The 12,507-nt window shown below is 43.9% G+C and overlaps 1 long non-coding RNA gene across 2 annotated transcripts in view; it reads left to right on the forward strand.

The window, feature by feature from the left end:
• The first annotated feature begins 5,561 nt into the window (after positions 1 to 5,561).
• Positions 5,562 to 12,507, forward strand: part of LOC106781739 (uncharacterized) — a 173,963-nt gene continuing 167,017 nt past the window's right edge. The window contains exons 1-2 of one of the 2 annotated variants that reach the window (XR_001378466.3): positions 5,562 to 5,784; positions 6,687 to 6,874. This is a non-coding gene — a long non-coding RNA (uncharacterized lncRNA). The remainder of the gene's footprint in view (positions 5,785 to 6,686; positions 6,875 to 12,507) is intronic. The other variant, XR_011426447.1, reaches the window with a different exon arrangement.

The raw sequence follows: 12,507 nt of genomic DNA on the forward strand, positions 1-12,507 counted from the left end.
AACTGATATCAGGGTCGATATCAGTTCGGTGCTCTCAGAAGAAAGTTCTCTTAAGTATACTGGGATATGAGCCATTCAGCCCAGGAGACTAGGATGCACAAAGTAAGTGGGTTCCCCTTTAGTCCTCCAGTAGGGTGTTCAGAAACTAGGTCATCTCATCATGTCTGTGTGAACTGTCATTTCCACATGCTCATGTGTTTCTTCTATATGAGATAGGATGTGGCCAATGTCACTTTGCAGAAGCTAGGGGCTTTCTCTCCCTTCAAAGCTAGAAAATGTTCATTCATTGAACAGATGTTTACTGAGCACTTACTTTATGCTGGCAGTGTTTTTCAGAGCACACAGCATTTAACTCTTCTGGCACCTCTCTCAGAGAGGCCTGGAGTTTGGGTGGCTTCTTGATCGTTGTTTATGGTTGGTGCAAGACTGTGTATAACCAGATGAATAGCTTGTTTGCCTGTGAATGATCATCAGGTCCTGGGTGGTTGACCATCTTTCCTGAATTTCATCAATAGCTGAAAGACACCAGAATTTCATCTAGTTAGGCAAACTGTTCTTCCCTCTATGAAAGAATACTCCTGTATAAACTTTCCTGCTGTGATAGCATGATTTTTTTTTCTCTTGAGGAAGATTAGCTCTGAGCTAACTGGTGCCAATCCTCTTCTTTTTTGCTGAGGAAGACTGGCCTTGAGCTAACATCCATGCCCATCTTCCTCTACTTTATATGTGGGACGCCTACCACGGCATGACATGCCAAGCCGTGCCATGTCCGCACCCGGGATCTGAACCAGCGAACCCCGGGCAGCCGAAGTGGAACCTGCGAACTTAACTGCTGCACCACCGAGCCCGCCCCTGTGATACCATGATTTTAAGATCCACTTTCTCCTTATTGGCAGCTCTCTGAGTCTTCGTTTTTACTGAGAATACCTTTTTTCTTCTGTCTCTGAGCCGTCCGCCACACCATGGTGTTAACTGGCTGTGAAAACCATTTCTCTGCGTGTGGCCAGGGCAGACCAGGCAGATGAACCAACCGGATTTTCTTTGTCTTGACAAAGACAGTTTTGAGCTGTGAGGGTAAAACACTGGTGGCAGCTCTTTATGGGTTGGTCCTTCACTAGGGCAGGTTCTTGTGAACCTGACATAAATATGAACATTAACGCTGCATTATAAAGGGAATCCCAAATAAACATAAAGGCAATGTAAGCATTGGTGTTCCTCAAGAGAAACCTCCCCGTTTTGTACTCTTCTATCAAAGCAATAGAAGGTGAGTGGATATTTTGGCTCAGGAATGATTTCTACTGTGAACAACAGAAACTTGGACTGCAGGTTTATTTTTCCCACGTAACAAGCTGGCATTATTAGCTCAGTGGTTCAATGACATTAGAGCTAGTGTCTCTAAGATTCTCTTGGCCTTTTTTTTCCTGGTAGCAAAATGTTCTAAGTCCTGACACCACATCTGTGTTCAAGGCAGGAAGAAAAGGACAGTGCCAAACCTGTCTCTCTGTTTTATTAGGAAAGTTGAACTTTCCCCCAAAGTCCCTGCCTGACTTCCCTTGACAGTTCATTACCAGGACTGGGTCACATGGCTGCCCCCCAGTGCAAGAAGGACTGGGAAAGTGGGCAGTGGGTGGTCGTGATTGATTTACACCAATCAAAATTCATTCCCTGGGATAGGACATATTTTCACTCCAGTCAAAATTAAGGTTTTATTAGCAAGAAGGAGAAATAGATATGGTTTAGTCAGCTAACCATGTGTGCCGTATCGTTCATTTTCCCCATCATTTTTGCCATCAGGAGCCACATGGAACAGGCTGTTGGAAAGCACTTAAAAGGACCACTATTTTCCACTTTATTCTCAATGTGAGTCAGAGCACAGCAGGAACCAGGAACACCCACCTTGTAAGTGGGAAATGTTCTCATGTTGTAGTTCGTGTCTTTTCAGGGCCACTACCTCCTCCAATTCACTCCTACATGGAGACCAACAGGCCCACCTCATTCCCCAAGCTCCCTCTAAGCTTGGTTCCAAAACCTTTTGTTGGCTGCAGAGCAAACAGCAGAGCTCTTCTGCTGGTCACAGTCATGCATACCTTTTTGGGCTGATAATAGAGGGGAAAGTGGGATGTCGGTAATAGATGACTATTTCAGCCAACAGATGCTCTTTGTGTTTAAAATGAAAAGGAAAGCGAATCTCTAAGCCCTACACATTAGAGATCCAGAGATAATGCATGATGAAAGAATTTAAAGTTAGTATCACAGCTCTACCAGGAAAGAGGAGACACAGTTTTTATCACTGATGGCGTAAGTAGAGTGTCTACACATTGACTTTTTGTTTCAGCCTTATCTTATGTTAATGTTCTCTTGTTGTAGAATGTTTCCTCCTCTGGTAGCAATAGATTTGAATTACGACCTGTTGGTTTGTAGTCCTGTTTCTGGGGGGAGGTTGCAGGTAGTTGTGGGGAGGTGGGTGTAAGACAGACAGGGGATGTTGAAGATGCAGCTTGTCCACATGCTCTTCATCTTTACCAATACCACACTTGCATCAGTGCAGGCGAGGGCTGAGGTCTGCTGGGTGCTGCACAGTGCTGGCTGTTTGACACTTACACAAGCCTAAATTGACTTGGGGCTTGCATTACTTTCTAGAATGGAGGTTGGTCATGTAGTCTGTATGAAAAAAAGCCTTCTCGTGACCTAGAAAGGATTATTAATCTTGCCCCTTTCGTAGGTAATTTTCCACTCCTGGCTTTAGGGGCAACCATGATGGACTAAACCAAAGGAATTCTACGTAACAAGTCCTTTATTTTTCCATCTAGTGGATAAAGAATTTTACTGGCCTCTGATTAAAGTTTGCAATTATATTCCAAATGTCCAAAGTGGTCCCATTATTGATATTGTCCTGAGAGGGGGGTGGACAGTTTGGTTGTGCTGCTCTCTTAGAGTCAGTTGTGGGGCTGTTAGGGATTAGCCAGGAACAGTAGATGAAGCTGGAGCTGGACACACCTTCTCAGGACAGAAGCACATTCATCTAAATTGAAATCTAAGACGAGCTGTCAACCTTACTCTTGTTAGTCCCTACAAACATAGGTTCGCTATCTGCCACCTAAGAAGGGCCAAATAAAAACTGGAACGCCAGGCTTATGGCAGGGAAAGGGTTTTTATTTTGGATGACATCAGCTGGGAGATGAGAGTGAGCCCTCAAATTTGTCTTGTTTCATCTCGTCTTCCCAAAAGAGGGGCAGCAAGGGGTTTTAAAGGTTTGTGAGGAAAGTGGCTGCTTATGGGGGGCGGGGTGAGTCAGTGTCCTTGCTAGTCGGGGCTTTCCCTTCAGCCTGTATTTGGCCTTGCGACACTGCTTACTGAGAGGAGGAGGATAAGGGAATTTGCAGGTGAGCGACCTTGACTGTTTGTCTCCATGGCACATAGTGGATTCTGGAGCCAGGAAGCCAGGGAGTAAGCAGGGAAAGAGTGCTTTGGTTTTAACCCCATATATGCTGGGTTTAATGTAGGGGAACTGATATCAGGGCCAGCATCACACTCAATGACAAAGTCCCAGACCGTATACAGTTAAATTAGAAATGAGTGAAGGATTTGGAAGAATTCCTCAGGTAGGGGGTCCATTCCTGTGTTTACAAGCATAGAGGAAGTTTTCTTTCAGCATTTATGCTTTAACTAACTGGCAAAGGAGTGAAAATGCAAACTCAGGATTTTTAGTAAAGAAATTTTGATTATTCTTATGTCTTTTATACATTTAATAGAAAACATTAAGAAACATGGAACTTATGCAGAGTTTTTGGCTTCTGGTGATTTTAAATGAAAAATGGAGTTGGTGCTATTTTCTTTCTTCCTTCATAATATTTTTATAGGTTTGAGAGGTTTTAACTTACTTTGAGGAAAATAATTGCAAAAAAGTGACTGAAAGGCAAAAAATCCAAAACGAAATCCTAAACAAACAAAAAGCCTAGTATCTTCTTGACTCTCGTTTCTCTCAATTTCTTCAGCTAAGTTTTCCCTTATCTGCCTTGCAGGTGAAAATCCTAGAATGGCAGAGGGAAGAAATCCTCTTTCTGTAATTCCAGAAGAAGTAAGTGTTTCTATCCTTGATGGAACTGACTTATTTCCCCCAGGAACCTTTGTGTCCCTGACTCAGCCTATACTCAGCTCCTTGTGGGGTGGGTTTATCAGCCCTGACCTGCTGCATGAACTGACGCCGGGAGTGCAGACCTGTTCAGCTTTCACAGGAAAGTCTGCCCCGAGGGCTTTGCGGGAAAGGATGTTGTGGGTGGAAATTGTCAGTTTTAACCTTTCTAGACTCGATTATCTTATTTCTATTGTATGTTATTTCCTGAAATGAGCTTTTACAAGTGTGGTTTCCAGAATCATTTTAACTTGACCTTTTCCTGGATAATCACTTTCACAGGAACCTTCTGTGAGGAAGTGCCTTCAGCTGCCATGTGGTTTTGTTGTTATGGCATCCCAGCTCACAGATGAAGAAAGTGAGGTGGTTCTTTTGGGGGGAATTTATCTACCATGAAAGGGTGAAGGTGTAGCAAGTGTGAGATGAGACTTGTGGTACATGTCTCTGGTGCTTTAGGTTGTTATCTTTACCCCTGATATGGCCACGAATAATACCATTTTCTTGGGGATCTTTTCTACCAAGCTGATTTAGGAAGAATTAAAACTTATTTTTTTCATCTTGCAAAGTAGGAACATTGCTACCATTGGGGAAATATAATTAAAAGCCAAATCTTCTCCCAACCCAGAAATCCTCTCCACAAAAGTAGTGGAGAAAAAGAGTTTTATTACTGAATAAGTGTTAAACCAGAATGAGGTGATGTCATAGGCAATCCGTTAAGAGATTGCAAAGACAGAAAGAAATCTCATTCCCTTATGTAGCAAAGCAGATACAACCCATTCCATGCGTGTTTCAAGATAAACAGTAACTAGTCCTCAAGTAAGAGGACTTGACGGAACCACTTGTCACACATAGTCCATCCTAATTTCACCTGGTAATTGGGGTGACCCTCTGTGTTGGCTTATTGGCTTTATCCAGAGGAAAACAAACGTCCTGTCTTTATGACAGGACGTAGTTTTGCAAATTGAAGCAGGGCACCCACCAAAGTTAGGCTCCTACCTTCCCACAGAAACTGGGAGGCAGGGGTGCTATCTCCCTAGATATCTACCTTTCAGAGAGATGGCTACCAGGTCCTTGGAGAAGACATTTCTGGGTCCTAGAGCTGACAAAAGGCCTAGTTAGTTTTCAAAAGGATTTATATACATCTCAGAGGAGAAAGTACTTACAATGGTAAGTTTTCTAAAGTAAATGCTCTAAGAAAAAGGAAGTGCGAGAAGTTTCTTCTATTATTTTCAACAGGGAGAATTAAGCCTCTTATTTTTAATTTTTATTTGTCCTTATACCACTACTGACTCCAGTGAAAAATGCTGGCAGGCGCTGACCACAGGAGAGCTAACCACAATAACCCCCACCTGAACCGCAGGAGAGCCTCTGAGAGGAGGGCCTGTGCCTTTAAGGCTGAGGAGGTCAGAGAGAGGACATGACCGGGGTTGGCCCTTGAGCCCTCCCCTGTTCTTGAACGTATGTTCTGCCCACAGTTCCACAGTGGGAGCCATTTTCAAGGATGCGGCCTTGAGTGAGCAATGTGTTGCTGAGACCATCTGGACTGAATATGTGACTGAACCCAGGGAAGGCCTCTGCATAGACTGTTAAGATTCTGGCAGGCAGATGCAGAGATCCACTTGTCTTACGGCCGCCCAGGACAAGCCTCGTATGTAAGTTCCTTTGCTTGTTAAACCTGCTGCCTACCCATCTGGAGTGGCCTGCCGCTTTCTTCAGTCTCTCTTGGCTCTCTGTATACGGGGCCAGTTTCAGATCCCACCCAGGAAGCTCCCATGGTTTAGGACCAAAAGCATGGGGAAGAATTAACCAAGAAACTTGTTTCAACTGCAGAGTCCTGAACTCTAACCTATAGTCCCAACCCTAGACAGTATAATTTAGTCTGTTTGAAAAAGGACTCAGGAATCTGAACTTTTAGCAATATTCAAGGTGAATTTAACACAGGTGGCCCTCAGAACACACTGAAAAACCCTAGCAGAGTGGATTAAGCTGTGGAGTCAGGCCCAACTAGGTTCGGATCGTTACTAGCTGCGCAGTCTCAGGGAAGCTACTTCTCTGAGCAGCAATGTCCTTATGCACAAGGACATTTACTTGTCAGGACTGAGTGAGGATGACAAAAGGAACGTAAAATGCCCCAAACAGTGCCCAGAGTGTAGCATGTGCTCAATAATAGTATCTGCCATTCCTCTTATTATTGTGTAAGCCGTCAACCATAATTACATAAAGGTTTAGAAATGGGCCTCCAACTAAAGTTGAAAGGCCGCGTGAACTCGGAGGGAGGGAGCTGTATGATTTGACAGGTGAAACTGACCTCATGAGTGACCTCATGGACTTGTTTTTGCAAGTAAACATAAATGAACTTGAGCTAGTATAAACGTGACAAAGGAAAATGAAACATGTTTCTTATAAGGATACTGGGTGTTGTCAGGAATGTGTGCGTAGGGACGCAGCTGCTGAATCTTTGGGAGATCCAGGAGGCTGAGAACTTGGGCTGGAGGTGCCTCGTTTTGTCTCACTTGGTTTTGAGAAGCTGCTTCGGTCTCTCTCCTCTCTGTAGACTACCTCCCACCTTGGATGTGAACCTGAGGCCCGGGATGGGGTGGGGAGCCTGCCACTCTTGCCGGCAACCGTTAAGACAAGCATGAAGATAAAATCCAGGAAGCTAAGCATGGAAGAGGGAAAGCAGACAGAGCCAGGAGCCCTGGGGCATTGGTGAGCAGCCAGACTGCCCACGCTGGACCTCTGGTAACGTGAAGCCATTAAACCCCTCTCTGTTTAAGCCTCCCCAAAAGACGGCTCCTCTGCTACTCGTGGCTGAGTCCTCGCCTTACGGAAATGGGAGTCTGAGGGGGTAGAGTCACATAACAGTCATTCCCAAGTGACACTGGGACAGTTGCTCTGCTCTCCTTTGGCCACATGTTCTGGGGACATTGTGCCAGATTCTAAGCTGATGTACTCATAGTGTTTGACCAGAGTCTCCCCTCCCTCGGGGGACACATGCTGTCTGGGCTCTGTGACCGCGTCTCTGTGGTGGGGCAGTCTGCTCCTGAAGGGGGGCCCGCCTCTCCTCCCATCATGACGGAGAGGCAGCGGAGAATTCTGCCAACAGCAGTGTGCACTGCTTGTCCTTAAACTGTCCCCTGTCCAGGATCTCACCTCCCCCTGGGCTTCCCTGAGTCCTCTCCCACTTCTGGGTTCAGTAAAGAGCGATCCTTGCCCCGGGAACTGTCTTTGCCCTGCCCTGTTAATTTTTCTGTTTTATACTCTGGGGGCCCTCATGTCCAGCGGAGGCGACCCATACACGGTGTAGGAGGTGTACTGGGGAGACGGTACTAGGTTTAGGTACCCTGCTGTTCTATTTGTATCATTAGCTAAACAAATTATTTCCATCCCTCCTTGATGCTACAGGTGCCATTTCTTTCACAGACGTTGCATTTGCCTGCTCACTGATGTTCTTACCTCCTCCTTCCCCAGCCATCTTGTTTACACTATCACCAGGGTCCCTTTCTTAAGGGCTCTGGCAGAGGGCACTCAAATTCCCAGACATGGATTGGTCATGTCATGAATAGGTAGGACCATGGCCCGGGATATGTCTCCTCTGTCCTATGTTCTGTCCCAGGTAGTAAGCTGGGTCAGAGGCTTCCGTCCCGGTTCAGTGGTGGTCACCTTACTCTTTCTCTTCCTCTGAAGCTGTCATTATTGCTCAGGCCCTGCCTAGCTGGAAGAAGCTTGGATTTAAGCCTAAACCACGGGCTTTAGCCCAGTTTAATAAAAATCTCTGCAATGGAGTGAAGGGCACAAGTCCAGCCCATACTAATGAAATGGGTCATATTTTCCATTTTTCTTGTTTCATGGGCATTTAACTCCCTCAAGAATATCACAGGGAAGAGAATCCAAGATAGGGTTCAGGTATCCTGAGTCCTCTAGTCAAACAGCAGTTAATAATGCTCCAGAGCCCCTCAAAGCCCGATAACTCATTAGAAAAAGATATTTCATCTTGCCATCACCTTGATTCTCTCTGTCTAGAGAAGGGGTTACAAACTCAGGTTTGTACCCTTTGGAAACCAGGCAGTTAACATAAATGAACAAAGCAGTCTGGGAGTAATCATGTGCCCCTCATCATCTCTTATTTTCCCATCTATGGTAGAGATGTGGGTTCAGAGAAACATTTCTCTCTATTTCAAGGAAAACAAGGTCAAGCTCAATGATAAATGGCAGTTGACACTCGTCCTTAGTGTGGTAAATACAATAGAGAATGGTAGGGACTGTGGCAAACTGGAGAGTGAATGCCTTGTGTGAGTAAACCAGCTGCTACTCATATCCAGCTGGTTAAGTCAATGTGGGAATACAGGCCTACTGTTGCTAGAAGTTCTATATATATATATTTTTTAAAAAGCCAGATATCAGATTTTGGGGGGGTGTGTGTGTGGGGGGGGAATTCCTGAGTTTTAAATATTAGCTCAGTGTTTAAAAAAATGATCACTGTGTGGATCAATTAAAAATTTCTGGGAGCCACCAGGTTATGATCTTTGGCTCAGAAGATAAAGCTAAACCCACTTAGCTTGATGCATAAACTTCTTCATGATTCTACCTGCACTGCCTCTTGCCGCATTTCCTACTTCTCTTCGGACACTCCATGGCCACTCAATGCTACACTTTGTGGTTTTGCCTGGATCCCCCTGCCCCTTTCCTGACCCCATCCTTTAGCACATACTCTTCCTTGGAATGTCCTTCCCTGGCTGATTAATTTTGTAAATAATTCATTCTTAAAAATCGATACCAAAATCATCTCCTGTTTCAAGACTTTCACAACCTCCCTGTCATCTCCCAACCAGGCAGAGATATAGCGTCTCCTTTCTCTGGGCTTTTTTTTTTTTTTTTTTAAGATTTTATTTTTCCTTTTTCTCCCCAAAGCCCCCCGGTACATAGTTGTATATTCTTCGTTGTGGGTCCTTCTAGTTGTGGCATGTGGGATGCTGCCTCAGCATGGTCTGATGAGTAGTGCCATGTCCGCGCCCAGGATTCGAACCAATGAAACACTGGGCCGCCTGCAGCGGAGCGCGCGAACTTAACCACTCGGCCACGGGGCCAGCCCCTCTCTGGGCTTTTTGAGCAAAGTACACAGTCTTCTTACAGAACTTATCACAGTCTCTTGTAATTATCTGTTGCACGCCCATCTTCTCAGCTCGCCACTGAGGCTGTGCCTGTGCGTTCCCAGCACTCAGCCTGGTGTTTGGCCCTGGCTCAGTGCTCAGCGACCGTTGTTTGAATAGATGTATAAACAAATTCACTATGCACGATGCATATGTGAAATTTAATTTTCTTGCAAGACGGCTTCACGTTTGTTTTAATAAAATATTTGTGTAACGGTGGTATTAGTTATCACTTACGTGGTGCACATATTGAATGATCTAAAGCATAACTAACCTGTCTTAGAAGTATTTATCTGTTGCTGACCTCTCGGGTGAATACTACTCTTTTCCAACTAAAGGAGGCCATCTGAAGTGGCATCCTCACTCCTGAGCCAAAACATTAACATTTAATGCAATAGCTTCATGCTGTGTTAAGGGCTTATCTGATCAGGCAGGGATGAGAAAGGGCGGAGGGATGACATGGGGACTTGTTTTTCACACCACTCTTTTTCCAGGGCTATGGCAGGATTAACAGGGAGTTAAAACAAGGATGAATACATATGCTGTATCCATTGACAAAGCGGTAAAAAGTAGCTTGCTGTGAAATTCCATTTGCAGTTAAGTTTACTACTCTAAGTACACTCGCATCCCCTCCCTCTAGCCACCCATGTCACTTGACATATTTCTCATCTGACTGCTTGAAGATAGGAATTTTGTAAATGTCTCTCTTGGAGTTAGTTTTCAAAGAAAAGAAAAGTATGCTAAGTGCAATGGCTAAATTATAAATTTAACCAAACCTGTAATTCAAATAGGCCCCACATAATAATAGGCTGAAAGCTTGTCTGGCTGTGTTGGGTCTGGTTTGTTGTACATGGATTATGACAATGGATCCACAAAGCACCATCCTTTAAGTGCTGCTACCCATTAGCTTCATCAAGTAATTGCAGGCTTGTAGGCATCAATAACACCTTGGGAAGGAGAAGTGAATCTTTCCCCTTACAGATCTGGCAGGAAAGAAAAGTGCCTTGATGAATGCATGGCGGGCGTGTGGATGTTCAGAGCCCAGAGAAAGGAAGGAAGATGAGTGTGCAATAGACTATCTTTGACTTGCTTAAATGAACACCTTGTTTTATTTCTACTTGATCCTCTTGGCTCATCCAGCACACAGTAGGATCTCAGTGAGCTCACTGCTGGTCATCTTCAGAAAATGCTATTTCTTGAAAATGTAAATTAAAAAAAAACTGTTAATGAGAATGGGAAAGCAAATAGCAAGAAATGTCTTCCTAACTCTAGTTTAAGCAGGAAGAAAAACCACAAAGCAGTGAGAAAGTAGAGAGAAAAACCCCATCTATATGAAACTAATTATTTTTCTCCCCAAATCAAAACTTTTGTGTTTTCGGTTGACACTCATCTTGGAAAGGGCCCAGTTTTCTCTGGTCTGAAATATTTATTAATATCTCTGGAATGAACAACATGGAAATCTTTTGCTTTAAGACAAGTTTCAGGTCAGTAAAAACAGTCAAATATATATCCAGATTAACTTTACATTAAAAAAATGTTGACTTTGAGAGATTCAATTGCCAGATACTTTTCCTCTTGGGTGAGATAATGTTGGGTGCTTTCTCAGTGTTATTAAAACATACATTTTTACTGTTAGTTCAGAATTTACTGAGGGACCCACAAGAGTTTGAGTTGTCTTAAAATTAGGTTAGGCTGGTTTGGAGGGGGCTCATTTTGGGGAAAGGAGGTCATACTTAAAGCCGTTCTTAGTAATTCTTCTTGTCTTTAGCTCCACATCTCATTCGTCAAGGTCGTGAAGGGTTATTGACATTGGATGCATATGAGAACTACCTGGGGAGCTTGAAAATGTACTGGTGCCCAGGCTTCCTCCAAATATTCAAATTTAATTTCTTGCTGTGGGGAGAATGGAAGGGGCATTTGTAGGTATGTGTGTGTGAGTGAGGGTTTCAACATTCCCCCAAATGATTCCAATGTGTGTTCAGAGTTGAGAACCACTGGAATTATGAAGAAAGGGGTGACTTGCTGTTATGGGTTGAATTATGTTCCTCAAAAAGATGTGTTGGAGTCCTAATCCCTAGTATTTGTGAATGTGATCTCATTTGGAAATAGGTTTTTGCGGATGTAATTAGTTAAGTTAAAATGAGGTCACACTGGATAATAGTGGGCCCTAAATCCAGTATAACTGGTATCCTGATAAGAAGAGGCGTGACACAGAGAGACACAGAAACAGAGGGAAGATGGCCGTGTGAAGAGAGAGGCAGAGATTGGAGTTTTGCTGCCTCGAACCAAGAAACACCAAGGATTGCTGGTCCCCATAAGAAGCTAGAAGAAACAACGAAGGATTATTGCCTAGAGCCTTCAGCAGGAACATGATCCTGCTGACACCTTGATTTTGAACTTCTGGCCTCCAGAACTCAGAGAGAATACATTTCTGTTGTTCTAAGCTACCCAGTTTGTGGTAATTTGTTACAGCAGCCCTAAGAAATGAATATACCTGCTGTTCCCCATCATTTAGAAGTAGCTATGAACTCACAGGAGAGATACTAAAAGGAAATCCCTCTTAGTAAGATTTGTTAGATCTTAGAAGAGTTTCAGGAAGAGATTTTGGACTGTTGGCTGTTAAAGTAGTGTCATCAACCATACCAGTTTCCCCAGGACTGAGGGAGTTTTGGGGATGAGCAACTTTCAGGGATTGTCCCAGGCAATCCAGGACAAATTGTTCACCCCAAACAGGATGGATGCTTGTCAAATCAGATTGTCAGAGTCCTGGATAACAGTAGCAAAACTGATGTGGTTCCCTAAATTCGTACAGAACTTAATTCAAAGCAAATAAAAACACACTGTTCTGAATTACTCTAGCTTTGGTGTTTTATTTCTAAGATTGAACTTGTATGTTCAAGGCCAGTGTGTTTTTTTTTTGAGACTTTTGAAACAAGAAGATCAGCAAGTAGCCAGATATCTTTCACCAAATGAACCTGTCAAAGGTGAGCAGTCCTTCTATTTCCAGTCTATAATGGAAATCAGGAATCAGATATGGATTCAGGAGAAGCCTGATGATCTGAGTTGCCCGGCTGAACTCCTTCCAAGAAACACAGTCATCTCAGAGAAGGCAGGATTTCTGTTTCATAAATGAGAAGTGTTGGAAGCCAGGACTCCGGGTGAGTGAGAACACCTCTCAGGAAATCATGGAGATGAGTCACTTCCTCTCAGGTCTCAGCCAAGAGT

Source organism: Equus caballus, chromosome 15, assembly GCF_041296265.1.
Source record: "Equus caballus isolate H_3958 breed thoroughbred chromosome 15, TB-T2T, whole genome shotgun sequence".
Classification (NCBI taxonomy): Eukaryota; Metazoa; Chordata; class Mammalia; order Perissodactyla; family Equidae; genus Equus; species Equus caballus.